The sequence below is a fragment of the Phyllostomus discolor genome, chromosome 2, assembly GCF_004126475.2.
Source record: "Phyllostomus discolor isolate MPI-MPIP mPhyDis1 chromosome 2, mPhyDis1.pri.v3, whole genome shotgun sequence".
Classification (NCBI taxonomy): domain Eukaryota; kingdom Metazoa; phylum Chordata; class Mammalia; order Chiroptera; family Phyllostomidae; genus Phyllostomus; species Phyllostomus discolor.
Window position 1 is genome coordinate 151,496,650 of NC_040904.2, and position 20,139 is coordinate 151,516,788.

Genomic DNA, 20,139 nt, shown 5'->3' on the forward strand with positions numbered 1-20,139 from the left:
AAAAACAAAACAAAACAAAACAAAACACAAACAACAGAAGGTGAGGTGGTGGAGGTGTTAACTAATCTTATTGTGTAACCGATTTGTACGATTTGTACATGTACAAAACATCACATTGCACACCTTAAACTTACATACATTATATGCCAATAATATATCAATAAATTTGGGGGAGAAGCTAAGCTGCTATTTGCACCTGTATTAAAAAGATTTTCAGAAGCCAAATAACTGAACTGTTTTAAAGGATAAACTGAGCTCATTCAAAGATGTCCAACCTTTGGTAGGTTTTCTCCCACGTATGGTTAAATTGCTGCAGGCGACTTGCTCCTGCTCAGAGGGGCAGCCTTCTAGGCCTGGAGCACAAGGAATGGGATGGTTTGAAGGCGTTGTCTCACTCACACCCATACCTTCTCACACATGGCTCCAGTAGGGGCTGTGCAAATGAGGGCTTCACTCTCTTAATTTAAACATGAGTTGAAAATTAAATGAGAAATAGTGACATTTTTGGTATCCTTCCTTCAAAACTGCAAAGCCTTTGCATGTTATTTTGCCTCATGAGATCAGGACAACAGGCCCCCTTTAGCACAGGCCAAATAACGCTGATGGTTATTATTTGTGAAGCCCTGACTGTGTACCAGTTGTGCTAAGGGTCCCTGTGTGCATCATTTTCCTAATAATCACCCGTGTTTTGCAGTTGAGGAAACTGAGGTTTACTGAAATTGAGTTACTAAGCCAAGTTCACATTCCATACTTGAGGTTGGTATTTGGGCCCAGCTTTGGGGACCTCAATCTTAAATACCATGGTAGTGTTGCCTCTCTTAGAAAATGTAACCAGTGAACAACAGACTGAATCCACAAGACTGTAGAGTGCTGCTTCGCTCAGCATTCCTGCACAATAGAGCCTGGGCTCCCTTTCTTGGGTGAGGAATTGCAATGGCTGTTTATCCGCAAGTACAAACCCAGTATTTCCATGCCCTGCCTTCCCTTCAATTACGGAGGCTTCCTTTGATCACTTCCTGTGCTTGAAGATACTTGAGCAAATCCATCCTATGAGCAGAGACTCCTGTCTGTTCGTCATGTGCTAAGCCTTCCTTCAGTGGGAAAAAGTTCTGAGGGGCTTGATCAGAGGTTTACCTGAGGATGTGGTTTTTATATGTTAACAATAAGCGAAGAGACAGAAGCATGGGCTACTTTTCAGTCTTTACATCTTTGTGCCAATGTTATATTTATTTAAAATTTCAATTTACTATTTGACAAAGTCATATATTCTTTTGGTTCAAAATCAGAGCAATTTAAAATAATTATACACATAGAATTATTTTATATATATATTATTTATATATATTTGTTTTATCTCCACCCATGTCCCCATCCACTCTGATTCTCCTCAAATTGGTTAAGCATTTTTGTTAGTTTCTTGTGTACTTATTTTGTACTTTTTAAATGCAAATATAGAAAAATACACATATTATTTTATTTTGTTTTCTAATACAAAAGCTTTACTCTTCCCATTTTTCCCTTACCAAATTTCCCAGTAATATTGCTTGTGGTCTGTCCCTACCCACAGAACACTTCTGACACCAAATGTGTGGGGTTTTTCTTCATATTAAACAATCTGACCTAATCACACAGAGTTAGTGCAGCTCCATGGGTTAAAGACCCCATTCTGCAAGGCTGTCCTCCCTCCCCGCCCCCGTTTCAGACACCAGCTGCAAGTAGTGGGGTCCATTCACTTATTGTTAGTGGTTCATTATAAAGGACATTTTAAAGGATACAAATGACATACAGAAGAGGTACATAAGGAGAGGTCTGGAAAGGGTTCCAAACACAGGAGCTTCTGTCCCTGTGGGGTTTGGGATAATGCCACCTGCTCAGTGGGTGGACGCATTCACCAGTTTAGAAGTTCTTCGAAACACCTTTGTTTATATGGAGGCTTTATGACAGAAACATGATTGACTAAATAATTGGCCTTTGGTGGTTAACTGTTTCCAGCTCCTCTTCCCTGCTTGGAGGTCTGAGGGATGAGGCTGAGGCTGAAAGTTTAAACCCTCCAATCCCTCCTTCATCTGGTTTCGCTGCGGACCGGCCACATTCAGAAGCTAAATTCCGGCCCAACCAGAGTCACCTCATCAGTATACAAAATGACATTCTTCTCACTCCTGAGATTCCAAGGGTCTTAGAAGCTCTTGTCTTAGGAACCAAGGAAAAAACAAATGATACAACAAAAGATGCTCCTAATTGCTTAGGAAACTACACAGGTTTTCAGAGCTCTGTGCCAGGTGCCAGGGAACAAATATATATTTCTTGTTATATAACAATATCACGCCTGGTGATCTTTCTATATCAATATGTAAAAAGCATACACTTTTGACTTCCTACATCTACATAGTATTCTGTTTGTGTGGCAATATCACAGTTTGACTAGTCTATATTAGTGGGCTTTTAGGACATGAAGATAATGGACTTTATGATTGTTTGAAATGTTGCAATTACAAATAACATTGCAAGGAATAAACCTGTACAAATAATTCTTTTCTTATGCATCTGTATCTGTAGGATCAAGTCCCAGAAGTGGGATTGCCAGGTTGAAGGGCAAATGCTTTTTGGATGGTTATTGTCAATTTCCCTTCACAGGAGTCGGGAACCAGCATTGTAGAGAGGCTCTTTCTCCACTGACCCGCCGGTATTGTGCTGTCACTCTCTTGGACTTTTGCCAATCTATTAGACGAGAAATGGTTTCATGATACACATCTGACTTACAGTTAGTTGTGTTTTTGTGGCTGAGGTTGAGGACCTTTTCGTGTGTTCAAGGGCATTTGTATTTCCTTTCTGTGAAAAATATATAGTGGAGAGATTATGTTCCCTGAGATATGAGATACACATATCTTTCCTAGTTTGTTACTTAACTTTTGACTTGCTCTTGGTGTATCGTTATTACTATTATTTTGCCAGTCAGAGGCTTTTTGTTTGTTATGTAGCTGAGGGCATCATTATTCTCTCTCATAACCTCTGGATTTTGAATTGTAGGAAGACCTACCTTATTCTGATGATACAAAGGGATTTACATTTCCTCTTATATTTTTTAAGGTTTCTTCTGTCCCCACCCCCATGGCCAATCTTTGATTTATTTGATTTATTCTGGTGAGTATTATGTTGGTTAATAACTTGGCCTTTTTGCATATAACTACCCAATTGCCCCAGCACTGTTTTATTAAAAGTTCATCTTTACTCCACTGATTTGAGATGCTATCTGCATCATACACCAAATCCCAGGGGGCATTTAGTTTTAATCCCGACTTTCTATTCTTTTCTAATGCTCTATTTCTCTATTCATCTTGCAGTATCACGCTGCTTCAATCATTGGGACATTATGGCATATTTTGATAATTTGTGACACTTCTTTTAAGGAAGAAAGGAAGTCCTCCTCTTAGTGTCTTAAAAGAGAAAGTTGTTGACTGTAAAAGTCTCACCTTTTTACATACCAGTATATTAGTAGCAGGATGTTTCCACACTAATTTCTTGGCAAGGAAAGCAGTAGCTCTTATGTACCTGGATTGGATGGTGGATGTTCTTTTACAACTTCTGATCTGCAGGGGAAGAATTGCATGGGGTTAGGGTGAGAGGGGAGGTGGTCTCCTATCCTGCTTGGATGTTTGAAAAATTCCAGAAAAGAAGCCTCCTTGGAGGAGCCCTGAGAAAGCAATACAGAGAATATCTGTTACTGCAAAATGGCATCTAAATTGAAAGTCTTATGCTCGATGCCTGTCTCTTGGAGTTCTAAAGTTTTTGCTCACTGATTTTCACAAAGACTTGATTACTTTAGAGTTTGGAAAAGAAAAGGGAGTACTCCCTGACCTTCGGTTAGCAAGTCCCCCACACCATCTCTTGTCCGCCATGTTCTTGAAAAACAGAACCGTTGAGTGGGAGGTTCTTTAGCATCATCTTCAGAGAGGACACATGTACATACACCCAATGTTCCCCAATTCCAAAGGATGCTATAGAATGGCAATTAATTAAAACAAAATGGATGGGCAGCATAAAATAAATCTGTGAATTTCCCCATGGTGCAGGCAATATGAAAACAGCCTTTTCATTCAGCCACCATGATGATGGCTTATTATGAGTCTGCCGCTGTGTTTACTCTGTGTGCCTCCCTTTGTTGGATCTGCAAGCAGCCCTATGAAGTTAGCTCCAAGGGACTTACTAATTTACAAACCGTGCAGGCAGCAAGAGCACGGCAGAGCTGTTTTTGCGTGCCCGTGTGACTGTGAGCTGGGCAAGGAGGTGGGCACAAGAGTGGGCAGGAAACCCTCTGTTCTTCATACTATAAATCTCTGAGTCATTTTCTTTCTCAGTAGGTGCCCATGTTATTAATCCCTAGATCATCTGTGGTTTGTTTTTAGCATCCCTTTCCCCCTTCTTTCCCATAGTGGGAATACCTCTCAATTTCTTCCCATCACCTTCTCTTTCTCCTCCTTTGCAGTGGCAATTCTATCTTCTTCCATTCTCCATCTAGATCCCTTTGGCGTTTGAAGAAAAAACATCAACGGCTGTTCTGGGCTTTGGCAGACGCCCTCACAAGGCTCATCCTAACACTGACTAAAGAGCCATTAATCCACTTGGACAACATTGTCCAGTTCTAATAGTGGTGAACTTTTCTCTACAGGTGTTAAAAGTATTTCTTTTACTTTTCCTTAACAAAAGTAATAGCTACCCTTAGATAAAATCCAAGCACTGCAGAAATATGTACTGTTAAAAGTGAAGGTTTCTTGTAATTCTACCCTGCAGGGAAAACCACTTTAACAGTCTAGTGATCCTCAATTTTTCCCCAAAGGGTATGCTGGCTGCATTATTCTTATTTTACAAAAGTGGAGTCATGCTATACACACTGTTTTGCAATTTTCTTTCTTCACTCAGGAAGCCTACCCAGCCTCTTGATACTGAAATCCCTGTTGTGATGAGACCAAATACTTTTGCTCCCTCTCACTTCCATTCTCCTATTTTTGGCTCCATGTTTAGGAAAAACATACACTGAAGTAAGAGTGAGGTTTTGTGTTTCTGGCATAATTCTGCCACTAGCTAGCTAGGGGACTGTAGACAAATTGTTCAGCCTCTTTGGTCTCAGGGTTTTTTTTTCTTTGTAAAGTTAGGGGGGTGGGCACATGATCTCAAAGGTCCTTCTATCCTCTAACAAATCAGGGAACAATTTGGACTGAGCACCTACTATGTTCCATGCATTGTCCCTGGCATGGTGGAAGTAGCAATGAGTACAAGAAGACTCCTGCCCTCATAGAGCTTACGTTTCAATGTTGCATGTCTCCTCCTCTGAAGAGTAAAACCGAGTTTCCTCAAAAGATCTGTCTCCCCTCTTTTTATTTCTTCATCCCCCACCTCAATTATTCTCCGGCCCACAACAACCATATTCTTGCTTCAACTACCCCCACAAAAGTGCTCTAACAAAGTCAACAATTATCTTATGTTTGCGTCATCGGGGATTCTTACTCAATCTTTGTTTTACTTGAGTGCTATGTACAATGTGAAACTGTTTTTTGTTTTCTCCTTTTCCTGGAGACTGATTTCTTTTGAGAATGACTTTTCCTTCTATTAATATATACATACATACCGTAAATCCTCATTATTTTCAGATTCTCTGTTTGAGAAATCACATACCAGAAAAAGCTTTGTAACCCTTTCCCAGGCCTTCAGTTACATGTCTGAGCTCAGCTACATACTTCCTCTCATCCTCTGAGTTCCAGCAACAACCACCATTTCCAACACTGAAGAAAGTTCCAAATAGCTTTAAAGTGGCAACAAATTACCTTTTGCACTATGTTTGCAAAATGTAAAATGTTTCTATGCCACTATTTTTTCCCCATGAAAAAATAATGGGTTTACTGATAGAATCGTTATATCATTTTGATTTGCATATATTGTCATTTCTATTTATTCTATTCAAATTGGGAGACTTGGTAACCAGTGTTACATGATAATAGACACCAAGGAAAGAAAATATTTCTCCCCTGTGCCATAGTGGTTTTTTTGAAATGGTTTTAAGTTGGTTTATGCAGGACTTTATACAAAAGGCATTGGTGGGAAGCAGGCAAAGCAAGGGGGAATGGGGACACATGTATTAGTGGCAACAATAAAAATAAAGGGAAAAATAAAAAATTTAAAAGCATGTATTGATTTTTAAAAACTCTTACAAAATAAAGCACAAAAAGAACAATACAAAACAATGTACAGCAATACTTTGGTTTCGTTACATCGGAATAATCTAGGCAGCCTATCTACAGAAAACTGTGGAGGGGCAAGCACGAGGCTGTAGAGAGGTCTCTCCTGGAGGGCAGGACCCCAGCCGACCTTCACTTTCAACGCTACAGAGTTCTTGCTTTGCTCTGCAGAAATGTGCAGAAAATATTAGGAAAAATGTTTATTTATAGCTTTATTCTGGGGACTGTTTTGCTTTTTTTCATCTTCTGAGTGGAAGTGTTGTCTTAAACAATCAATTAATGATTTGGCTAATTACTGTTGTTGCTGCCCTTGTTCCACTTCACCTCTTTTTTAATTTTTAAAAAATAATTTTTTAAAATTTTTATTTATCTTATTTATTTGTACTTATTTATTTTTTTGCTTGGGGAGGAAAGGTGGCCAATTTCTCAGAGGAGAAGGGCCTCAAGCCTCTTTCTCAATGGGCTTTTATTGAGTTTAGTTTCCATAGCAATACAGGGCTTATATGTAAAGCTCATCAATCATTGTCAGGCAGTAATGATCAAGGATAGATAACATTCCAAGAAGTCTAAGACCTCTAATTTTTAAACTATATCATCTTTATTATATTTTTCCATTACCATTTAGTCACCTTACACCCCTCTCCCCGCAGCAATCACCACACTGTTGTCCATGTCTGTGAGTCCTTGTTCCTTTTTGCTCAGTCCCTCCACCTCTAACCTCCCTCCCCTGCAACTAGCTGTCATCTGCTCTCCATCGGAGTCTGTCTCTGTTTTGCTTGTTAGTTCAGTTTATTCATTAGATTCCACATATGAGTGAAGTCCTATGGTAATTGTCTTTCTCTGACTGGCCTATTTCACTTAGCATAATGTTCTCCAGGTCCATCCATACTATTGCAGGGTAAAGTTTTCTTCTTTTTTATGGATGAGTAGAATTCCATTGTGTAAGTGTCCCATAGTTGTTTTATCCACTCATCTACTGATGGACACTTGGGCTGATTCCGTATCTTGGCGATTGTAAATAAAGTTTCAATGTACATAGAGGTAGGGGTGCTTATATTCTTTTGAATTAGTGTTTTGGGTTCCTTCTGATAACTTCCTAGAAGTGGGATTGCTAGATCAAAAGGCAGATCCATTTTTAATATTTTGAAGTATCTCTATACTGCTTTTTACAGTGGCTGCCCCAGTCTGGATTCCCACCAACAGTGCAGTAGGGTTACGTTTTCTCCACATCCTCACCAGCACTTGTTTGTTGATTTACTGGTGACAGCCATTCTGACAGGTGTGAGATGGTATCTCACTGTGGTTTTTATTTGCATTTCTCTGATGATTGGTGACGTTGAGAATTTTTTCATATGTCTATTGGCCATCTGTATGTCCTCTTTGGAGAAGTGTCTATTCAGGTCCTTTGTCCATTTTTTAAGTGGGTTGTTTTGGTGTGAAGTTTTGTAAGTACTTGTAAATTTTGGATATTAACCCCTTGTCAGATATATTGGCAAATATGTTCTCCCATTCTGTGGGTTGTATTTTTATTTTGTTGATGATTTATTTTGCTGTGCAAAAACTTTTTAGTTTGATGAAGTCCCATTTGTTTATTTTTTCTTTTGTTTCCCTTGCCTGGGGAGATATATCTGATAAAAATTGCTACAAGCAATGTCTGAGATTTTGCTGCCTATGTTTTCTTCTAAGATTTTTATGATTTGGGGTCTAACATTTAAGTCTTTGATCCATTTTAAATTTATTCTCCTTTGTGTGTGGTGTGAAAAGGTGATCTAGTATCATTATTCCGCATGTATTTGTCCAGTTTTCCCAACACCATTTATTGAATAGATTATCTTTAGCCTAATGCATGTGCTAACTTCCTCTGTTGAATATTAATTGACTATAAAGATTGGGTTTATTTCTGGGCTCTCTGTTCTATTTTATTGATCTATGTGTCAGTACCATGCTGTTTCGATACTATGGCTTTGTAGTATAGTTTGATATTAAGTAGCATAATTCCTCCAGTTTTGTTGTTTTTCCTCAGGATTGCTATTGCTAGGAGGGGCCTTGTATAGTTCTGTATAAATTTTTGAAATATTTGTTCAAGTTCTGTGAAATGCGTCATTGGAATCTTGATAGGATTTGCATTGAATCTGTAGATTGTTTGGGGTAATATGGACATTTTAATGATGTTAATCCATCCTATCCATGAACATGGTATATGCTTCCACTTATTTGCATTTTCTTCAATTTCTTTCTTCAGTGTCTTACAGTTGTCTGAGTACAGGTCTTTACATCCTTGGTTAAAGTTTATTCCTAGGTATTTTATTCTTTTTGAAACAATTGTGAATGGGATTGTTTTTTAATTTCCCTTTCTGTTGCTTTGTTATTGGCATATAAAAAGGAACTGATTTATGAATATTAACTTTGCATCCTGCTACTTAGCTGAATTCACTTATCAGTTATAGTAGTTTCTTGGTGGAATCTTTGGGGTTCTGTATGTATAGAATCATATCATCTGCAAATAAAGACAGTTTTACTACTTCCTTTCCTATTTGGATGCCTTTTATTTCTTCTTGTCTTGATCATGGTATATGATCTTTTTGATGCCTTGCTGTGTTAGTATTTGTTGAGGATTTTAGCATCTATGTTCATCAGTGATATTGGCCTATAATTTTCTTTCTTTGTAGTGTCTTTATCCAGTTTTGGAATTAGGATATTTCTGGCCTCATAAAATGAGTTTAGGAGCCTTCCCTCCTCTTGAATTTTATGAAATGTTGGAGAAGGGGTGGTGTTAGTTCTTCCTGGAATGTTTGGTAAAATTCACCTGTGTCCCACTTTCTCTTAACACTGGGAAAAATGTTTTCTAGCTTGGTCCCGTTGTCGTGTAGTTGCTACCAACTGAAAAAAAGGAACAAGTTATCATTCTCAGAACATAGCCTATCTAAGCAAGTATCTTTTGTTAAAATATTTGGGGATATCTTATTCTCTAATAATATGATTTTGTAAAAGTCTGAGACTTTCATAAACCAGTGCATAATAATGTCCCCCCAAAACTAAAATTTGTCATTTACTTGGAACAAGTAATTTCCAAGTTGTGAGACTACTTCAACACTAGGTGGTACTCTGAAGGTACTGTGGGTGCATCTCCATCAGTGAAGGTGATGAGGGCTTGTGTCATAACCATATGGGCCACACTCTAAGTCAGAAAGGACCTCAGGGAATAGAATTCACATGCCACTACAGATGCAAGAGTTCCCCTGCAACGTCCATAAATGTCAGATACTGTTTCCAACTCTTTGACTTGTTCCCAACATCTGAACTCCTTGATGTGGTCCAGGAGATCTTCTGCAGTCTGGCCTCTGCTGATCTCTCCAATTTTGTTTCATATACTCATCAAATCATTTATTCAATCCTTCAATCAACTGAGCACTTACTGGTGTTTTAGGCACTGTTTTGAGAATTCAACAGTAAATAAAATAAGAGAAAATACTGTTGGAGATTATATTCCAGTGGATTAGGACAGGCAATAAACAAATCAGTAAAATGTATTATGCAGGTGGCAACAAAGGCCCTGACAGAGAATAAAGCATAGAAGATGTAATGATTTTAAATATGTTCACACATTCTTCAATACTCCTCCTTCTAAGAGGTCAAGTCAAATTCCCTTTTCATCAAGTGTGGGCTGGACTTAGTGGCTTACTTCAAATGAATAGACTGTCAGACATGATGGTATGTGACTTTGGAGAGTAGGTCATGAAAGGCACTTCAATTTCCTCCTCTCTCTTAGATCACACACACAGTCTGGGAAACTTAGTGACCACGTCATGCAGGTCCTGTGAAAAGCCCCATGTGGTGAGAAATCCAGGCCTCCAACACAGCCCTGTGAGTGCGCCTTCTTAGAATGGAGCCTCCAGCCCTTGTCAAAGCCTTACCTGGCTGCAGCCCCTGCCATCTTGACTACAACCTCTTAAACAACTCAGAGCCAGACCTTTAGAAATCACATGAGATAACAAATGTTGTCTTAAGCTGCTAAGTTTTGGGGTAATTTGTTATATAGTCATATACAATGAATATGAATAGAAAATAGTGAATATATATATATATATATATATATATATATATATATTCACCATATATATATAGTGGTTTTGGCCATTGCCCAGATGACTTGGGAAGGGTCTTATTGAGAGGGAGCCTTGTAACGAACACCTGAAGGACTTTGGATGATTTTGGGTGATAATGATATGTCTAGGTAGGTTCATCACTTATAACAAATGTACAATTCTGAAGGAGGAGGGTGTTGAAAATAGGGAAGCTATGCACGCTTTTGAGCAGGAGGTGTAAGGAAAATCTCTGTGTCTTCTGTTCAATTGCTAAGAACCAAAGTTTTACTTTTAAAAAGAGAGAGGGGGATTGAAAGAGTGAAGTCACCTGAAGGAGGTGAGGGAGTGAGCCATTTGCACATTGGGGAAGATTTCTTGTTACTTTTCCTATTGCAGTGAGATCATACAGAACTTACTACAGGTAGTTGAATGCACTCTTTTCCTTCTCAACTCCAGGTCTTCCGACATGCTATTTCCTTTACCCAATAACTTACCCCACCTCACTCTTCCTTGCCATACCACTCTACCACACCTCACCCCACTCCACCCCACAACACTCCCCAAACCAGCCTCCTCATTAACTCCTTGTTTATCCGTCAAGTCTTAGATGTCACTTTTACCAGAAATGCATTCATATCTGTCTACTATGGGGTAAACAAAGAGGGATTTTTAGACAAGAAATTTGTAATTGTACAAGTTGTATCATACTTAATGTCAACACTCTTTGTTACTTTAGCTCTCTAGTTGTTTCTTCTTTATGTTTGTCTCCCTAATTTGATTATATGATGAGGAATTTTCCCTTATATCTCTTTTGTCCTACATAATGACAGCTAGCACAGGGCTGGGCACACAGAAGTCACTCAATGAATGATCTTGTGAGAGAATGACTTGTGGGGAGAAACAATTTTTTGTCATAGTCCTGAAAGGGTCCTTTATAGATAGATCAGGATTTCAGGACAAAACATATTAAAATGATAGAACTTTACATTTATTATTATGAAAAAAGCTCTTGCCAAGTTAACTGTGGTTTTACTAATTCCTGAAATAAGTCACCTAGCAACACAGTGTGACAAATGTAGATAACTGGGAAAGTGGATTATCTCAAAAGATTAAGGTAGACTTTTGATTCTAACTGTGGGTATAAAAAAAATGAAAGAAGGAAGCATTTGTGGCTCTTGAGGTAAAGTGATGCTACCTTCCAGTTCTTTCCCCTAATCCTCTTCATTTTATGTCATTGTCGAGAAAACTAAACCACCAGAGTGGTACAGGGGAATCCCTTAGGCAAACATGTTCTCAGAGGGTCCTCTGGACATCCTGGGGAAGTTAATTAATGGCTACCTGGTAATAATATGCTGTCAGGTCCCTGAAATCAACTTGGATATCATGCAAAAATATCGAAACACCGTCTACTCTTCCTCAGTTATGATGAATGCAACTAACCACAAATATTTCCAAAGAGGTCACTGAAATGTTAATGTTATGAGAAAGTCAGAGGGTCAGGGGTGAGGCCTAGCCCAATACAGATGTAAGAGGCACAGAAAGTTGCCAAGGGACATTCATTCAAAATCTTTCCACTATAAGTCTGTCATTTTGGCCAAATTTCCCATTTGTCATTACTGTGAGGTAAGATTTTAAAGAATCCTGCAAAATGCTTATTTGCACCTCAGAATTTTTTAGCTCTTAATGTCTAGGTATAGATTGGCTGTCCACTACAGTCTCAGTGATGTGGTGCCACCTTGAGTAGTAGTAACAAAGGCCAGGAAAATTTTTGATAAGTTTGGGGCAAGATGTAGAGTCCAGAGCATGGGATACTTCGACTGAGGTTGTGTCTCTATGGGGGAAATGTTGCAGACCTTGAATAACATGGGGGTCAACATAGGGTGGCCAGAGCTGGTAGAACAAGAGGTGGACAACTGAATTAGTAAAGAAGATGTGTGTAGTTGCCATTGTGGGTTTTCATCCAGCGTGTCTTTAGGATGGCCCTGCAACTGATGTGGAGAGAGCAGATCAATGATGAACATGAGTAGTCATTGCCACTGAGTCACGTTAGAGGCACATGTGCCTTCTTGCGGTGGGAAGAATGGAACAACTCTTGAGGGACACAGAGGCATCATCTTTTCCAACTAGACCTTTGAGTGAGCCTTCCAGGCCTGACCTTAGCTCAAAGGATAGGCCACAAAAAGGTTGCCTGGGTCATGTGAGTGCTGGCTTTGTTCTTCACAACATGAGGAAACTGGTAGTTCGCTCCTCCTCTCCCTGTGGTGCGCATGGCACTGTTCTTCTTCGGCATCTTCTCATAATAATTCTCTTAATCTCTGCCCCACATGTAAGGGGGAGATTTCCTATTAAAAAAACCTTTCATGTTCAGTTTGAATAATTATGTAATTTACTGAAAATGATGTAGTCACATTTTTACTTTTTAGTCTTTTCATTTTATTTGAGGCCATCCCCGAAATATAAAGTAGGGAAGTGTGTATGTGGGTAGGGGTGGGAGAGAGAGGTTGAGAGAATGGAATTACAGGAGAAGCAAATAAAAATTGACCTGTCCATATCCCTGTCCTAATGGAGCTAGTGATCTATAGCTAGGAAGTTAAAGAAGTAATCAGGGTATTTTAATTGAGATCAATATATGCCATGATAAGAGTAAACACAGGGTACTATGTGACTTAGGGGAAGGAGAAGTGGTACAGTTTCATGGATTCCAGGAAACTCTCTTTGTGACCACATAGTTCCTTTGCCTGAATCTCTAATACCTACAATTTTGTAATCAGAGATGCATTTAACTTGACACTTCACTCTGACATAACATGGTGAATAGAACACATGCTTTATTAGTCCTGAAGTTGTCTTAATGTAACAGTGTGACTTGGAGAAAGTTATTTCACCTTTCTGAGCCCCATATTTCTTATATGTAGAGAATTGGAATAATATAATTTGATAGGTTATTATGATTATGAAATGAGATGAAGTCTAAGGGAGTGGATTGAAAATTATAGATGATATTAGTTTTATTATTTATGACTTAGTATGAATATAAAACAGCCTGAGGTGAAGGTGGGAACTGGAGAGAAGAAGCAGAAAGACATCGGTGAGTAAAACGGTAAGGAAAGATATGAAGGTTCTAAAGCACTCTTATTCTACAGTTTTGCTTCAACGCAATCTTAACTGAAAATAGTTATTTACAAGTGCAAATGACTGACCTAGTGTTAATGGAGAAAAAAAAAAGAAAAACTAGAAAGTGTATGACCCAGTCAGTGTCATAGCTGTGTCGATCGACAAACCATCTCTCTTCCTTTCAGCAGAAACCATAGGGACATCATCTAACTTCCTCCTTTTCTCTTGGTCCCAAAGGATCTGACAGAACTCCTGACAGCCCATGAGGAGCACATTTCCAAGACTGCCTGAAACAGCATGAGAATATCTAAGTGGTGATCAGCATAATTCAGTTCGGAGAGCAGTATGATGCCAAGTGTGGAAAGAACTTTAACTTCACTCTTAAGGAACCTGAAAAGAGAGGCCCTGGTGGGTCTGGAGCATTGGGGGTGGGGAAAAGAGACCAATGGTGGGCTGCGGCTGGGGTGTTTGTGGGAGAGTCAAAAAGGTCATGCCGAAGATCCTACCACAGTAGGAACATCTCTGGTTGCTTCCTTGATGTGTTTGGATAAAGTCTTATCTTGGGGTAAATTTCAGTGTAAATCACTTTCCCATGGGCTTCTCTCTGTTGACAATGTATGGAGATGAGGAAGTCGACATGGAAGCTGAAGGAATCAGTTTTCATTACTCATTTGCCTCTGTATTGTTTGAGTCTCTGAAAGAGAATAGAAAAGTTTTGGTCTTACTCAACACATGGTCTTGCTCAGGCTGTGTCAAGAAATTGTCAAAACCACTAGCTCAGAGCACAGAATCTTTCTCAAACAAGGTATTTGTTTCCACCAGTAGGTTCTCAGCTTGGGGGCACCAACCACCTCTATGAGGACGCAATCCAGGAGCTGCCAACCCCTTTTTGCCTCTGTCCAAACACATAGTCTCCCTGGCCCCAGCATTCCCATTTTCAACCCTCACCCCCACTCAACCCATTCCATTTGACCTCTGCTCCAGTTGGTGCCTCACCTGTCATCTCAGCTGAAGTGGGAAGAGCGGTATCTGAGGACAAGATGGGATCGTTGGGGTCCTTGCTTCATTCCTCTTGGACCTGTGAATTAATTAAGAGAAGAAAGCTGGTAAGAAGCAGATGGGCTGCTGCAGATGTACTCAGTGGCAGCAGCAGCTGGTGATTCTTCCTGAGACCTTCAAGTCTGGCCTAGATTTCCCTCAGAGTCAGCAGTTCCTGTTCCATTGGTCTTTTCCTCCTAAGTGGCTGTGCCTTTGTCAGGGACCTTCATGTGGCACTTTTTGCAGTCTGGATATGCCAGTTGTTTGTCAGATCATTTGAACCCATCACCAGCACTGTATGAGCTACTTTTTAAGGACCACTAGTTCTTAAAACATCTTAAGTGGTGTGTTTTTTTCTGTATGGAATTTCTTTGATTAAAGTTTTGAAAAAATATACAGTGTTATAATCTCAAACTAGTGTTAAGTCTAAATCTTATTCATTGGTGATTCAAATTTATTTGGATGCTGACCATTGTCTTCATTGCTTCTTACCTCATCAATAATGGCCCCTGCTCCGGGTGTCACAGCTGCCTCTCCAATTCATGCTTCAGGAAATACTCAGGCTTTCTTTTTAGGTAATTGCTTTTTACTGGCCCCTTCCATGCTCAACTGTCCTTAATGGCTCCCTATTTGCCCATCATGTCAAATCTAGACTGTCCTGGCTGGTATTCAAAGCTGCACATAGCTGCTCTCACCCTCCCTACACACCCTTCTTTGTCATCACTTCTCAACATTGTTCCATACTTATCAAACCAGTCATTTACCTCTCTTCTTTCAGCTCCATCTCCAAGCATTTCTTTCTGCCATTTCCCTCTTTTGGACACCCTTATTTCAGTCTTTAAATTGGTCCAAAAACTAATGATACTTAAAATTTTACTCAAATCCAACATCTTGAAGTTTTAAATGAATTTCAGTATTAATTTCTAATCAGGCACCTCTATTGTAATGCTTGTAGTTTCATTGTAACATGTTTTATTCATTTAATGGTAATTTGTATTTGAAATAATACTACATAGAATTATCACTTGTATTTTTCTCTTTGAATAACCATTATTTCCATTATACTCTGAGTGTTCCAAAAGCAAGAAACACAACTTATTCATCTGTGTATGCCTTGTGTTCAGCCCAGTGCCTAGAAAATAGCAGTTAAATTAAAAATGTTATAGAATCAATTGTATTAATGAAGTCCTCGAGGACAGGACTATATCTCACTCATTTTACATCCCTCAAAGCCCAAGACAGTACTAGATTCATGGCAGATATTTAACAATTATTACTATGTTGTAGAAATTGTCATAGTTCGTGAGATTAGGGTTGAGCAGAATTTAAATTTAGTGTGTGTAGGGTCAGCTCTAGTAATCAAGTGTGCCCCTGATTTTTATTATGACGTAAGAGGAGAAACCTCAATGGAGAGTAAAGGCCAACACTGGTCACTTCATAGGAAGTACAGACTGAGAAGAGGAAGCACTGAAAATTATTGCTCAAATTAGAGAAAATGTGGACAGGGCCACAGCTGAAAGGTTTAGCCGATATGGAGGAATAATGACATTAAAAAACTTTTGTTAAATTATAAAACACATATAGAAAATGAATACATCATGAATGCATAGCTCAATATATTTTTTACCAGATAAACACACTCGAATAATCAGCCAGATAAACCAAACATTGCCAGCATCCCCAGATGCCCCCTTTTATCCCTTACTGGTGTCTGACCATCCCTAAAGGTGTTTACTCTTCTGACTTCTAACATGGTAGACCAGTTTTTTCTGTTTCTGAACTTGATATAAAAGGACTTACATGAGTTGGATTGGTGTGTGTTTGGCTTCTTCTGTTCAGCTCTTGTTTGTGAGAGTCATCCATGTGCAGCAATGTTATGTACATTGTCACTGCTGTGTAGTAGTCTAGTATATAATTGCACTGTACTGTATCCATTGTTTTCTCTCTTGGTCATATTTACAATTTATTTAAAGGCTACTGTAGTTCTCCTGAATTCAGCAAACCAGAAACCAACTGAACAAAAGAACATTATTTCACAAATCTTAAAATGACATTAACACTTTTCCAAGGGGGTCATACAGAGGATCCAGAGACACATGAAAAGATGCTCAATATCACTAGCTATCAGAGAGATGCAAATTAAAACCACAATGAGATACCACTTCACACCGGTCAGAATGGCATCATAAACAAAGCAACAAACAACAAGTGTTGGAGAGGTTGGAGAGAAAAGGGGATCCTAGTGCACTGTTGGTGGGATTGTAGACTGGTACAACCACTGTGGAAAACACTATGGAATTTCCTCAGAAAACTAAAAATGGATCTGCCTTTCGACCCAGCAATTCCACTGCTGGGATTATAGCCTAAGAACCCTGAAACACCAATCTAAAAGAACCTATGCACCCCAAATGTTCATAGCAGCACAATTTACAATAGCCAAGTGCTGGAAGCAACCTAGGTGCCCATCAGTAAATGAATGGGTCAAAAAACTATGCTACATTTACACAATGGAATTCTATGCAGCAGAAAGAAAGGAGGAGCTCCTACCCTTTGTGACAGCATAGATGGAACTGGAAAGCATTATGCTAAACAAAATAAGTCAGGCAGTGAAAGACAAATACCATATGATTTCACCTTTAACAGGAACCTAAACAACAAAACAAACACACAAACAAGCAAAATGTAGCCAAAGACACTGAAATAGAGAACAGCCTGACAGTGACCAGAGGGTAGAGGGGAGGGAATTTCAGGGGAATTTCAGGGGAGAATGGGAAGGGTTTACAGGAGCAAATATAAAGGACACATGGACAAAAACTGGGGGGGGGAGGGGTGGAAATGGGAGGGAGGTGGGGAAGAATGGGTGGGTGGGCTGGGATGGGAGTAAAGGACAAATACTTGAATAACTATTAAAATAAAATAAAAAACAATGACATTAACAAACTAAGCATTAAATATCTCACAAAAGGATAAGAAATAAAGGGTATGAGTGAATAGATGAAAAATACATTTATAGCATTTGCCCACCGCACCCGTGGCTCTTCCACCGTAGAGTATCATAACTTGAAAAGGGAATATCCATTACCCTGAAGCAGTGATTAATTAGGTGTGACTTACAAAGAAAGCTGGGTAGCCAAGCACCTTTGAGAAAGAGCTTTAAAAAAATTTACTAATAATGTCTTTATGCTAAATTGTAAACTGCTTTTCCCATATGTGAAGATCCTTTCTCACACTTTGTGAATTATGCTCTCACCCCTCTCTGTAGATATGTTACTACTTTTCTTACCACTGGTATGACTTTCCGAGGAGCTCTGCAGACAAATTCTTGTCCCCAAAGTTTTTGCAGTGTGGGAGATATTTGTCTCAAATGTTAGTTAGAGGTAATGTATTTCTTGTAAAACTGTATCCTATGCGGTTTAGTGTAAAAAGAATTCATATTTAAGTGACTCACTTTAAAAAGGAATTACTTACACATGTCTCTTTGAAACTGTAAGGGGGTACAGTGTACTTTACCCATCCGAAAGTTTTTGGCTTATCACTGTATAAAGAATGCTGCTATGCATATTTTTGTAAATGTCTCTTATTAACAAACTCACTTCTCTTACATATATAGCTAGAAATTACATAGTTGGGTCATAGAGTGTGTATCTGTTTAGCTTTGGTAGCTATTACAAAACAAATTTCTAAAGTGGTTGTACCACTTTATACCTCTACAAACAACTTATGGAAGTTCCATTTGCTCTAAATGCTTGCCAACAATCAGTAATGTCTTTTTTAAAAATGTAGTTATCCTGATAGGTGTGTGGTTTTAATTTTGTATTTCTTTATGCCCAGTGAGGTCTAATTCTTCTTATATTTTTATTAAATATCTTCTTTTGGAAAGTGTCTGTTTAAGCTCTTGTCCATTTTTTAGTAGCCTAGTGTATAACCGCACTGTACTCTATCCATTCTTTTCTCCCTTGGTCATATTTACAATTTATTTAAAGGCTACTGTATTTCTCCTGAATTCAGCAAACCAGAAACCAACTGAACAAAAGAACAGTATCTCACAAATCTTATAATGACATTAACAAACTAAGCACTAAATATCTCATAAAAAGATCAGAAATAAAGTGTATGAGTGAATAGATGAAAAATACATTTATAGCATTTGCCCACCCCACCTGTGGCTCTTCCACAGTAGAGTATCATAACTTGAAAAGGGAATATTCATTATCTTCAGGGTGGTCCTTTTTTAAATTGATTTACAAGAACTTTTTTTATACATTCTGAATTTGAGCCTCTTGTCAGATATATTATAAATATCTTTTTCTGGGATTTTTTTCTAACAACTCACACTTGTAGTGTTTCCAATATCAGATAGTATCAGTATATATTTATTGGAGAAAGAAATAGCGTATATCAAGAGATATTTCAAAGAAAGAAGCAAAAGGATTTAGGACAGTTTGACAACAGAAGATGGAGAAAGGAGACTTGTTAAAATTTCAAGTCAAGAACAAGACTCATTAATTCACTCAATGGATTTGGCCTGTCTTTCCAAAGTAAAACATCTAGTTAAGTTGCAGAATCTTTATTTCCTGACTTTTGGCTAACTTATGATTATTTTCATTTTCTCTTGGTTGCTCCATATTTTGTCCATGAAGAGGCTCCTTATTGTTAATAATTAATGTTTGTTAAACATTTATTATGTCAACGACTCTATGTAGTAAGAACCATCAGTTAACAAGAGGCAAAGCCAGATTAAATCATACCTTTCTTTGTTTTTAAAACATTTTATTTATTTATTGTTAGAGATAGAAGGAAGGGAGAAAGAAAGGGAGAGAAACATTGATAGGTTGCCTCTCACGTGTCCCCAACTGGAGACCTTGCCCACAGCCCAGGCATGTGCCCTGACTGAAAATTGAACTGATGACCTTTTGGTCTGAGGGGTGACACCCAACCCACTGAGCCATACCAGTCAGAGCGAGATATCATATTCTTAATGGCTGCCTCCGTGCTACAACATATGGTGGACCTCATGTCAACCATGGGACTTAGGTTCTTTAATTGAAACTTATTGCCAGCTATATCAAATGTGTAACCCAAAGTGGTTTTTAGCACTGAAATTGAAGAAGAATCCAAATGGTGGAGGATGACAAAGGAAAAGAGATAAATATTGGGAGTAAAGGCAGTAGTTGTTGAGTCAGAAGACCTGAATTCAGGTTTGGCTTTCTCATGATGACTCTGTGGCTTTGGGTAAGTCAAAAACAATCTCTCCCCAGCTGCGAAGAGGGGATAAAACTACTTGCTTTTTCTACATTAGAGGGTCACTGAAAAGATAAGAGATAAAAATGAAGAGAGTTATTTTTTCAAGAAATATTTCTTTGTCCTTTCCTCTAAGAGACCAATTATTAAATGCCTGCTGGATACCAGGCACTATGCTAGGGGCTTATAGATGAAATGGTCAAAAGGTAATCATTGCAATAATCATGAAGTCACCTTTGCTTGTAATATATTTAATCATCCAATTAGAACTTACTGAGGGCCTGTGATGTTCTAAGGATTGTACTAGATAAAGGCTGTACTCTTATGGAACCTATGTTATAGTGAATGAATGAATGAGAAAATGAAAGAATAAACTGTATTGCTTCTTTTCTCTTATCCAGCACCCCATGCATAGCTTTGTCTCGCCTCCG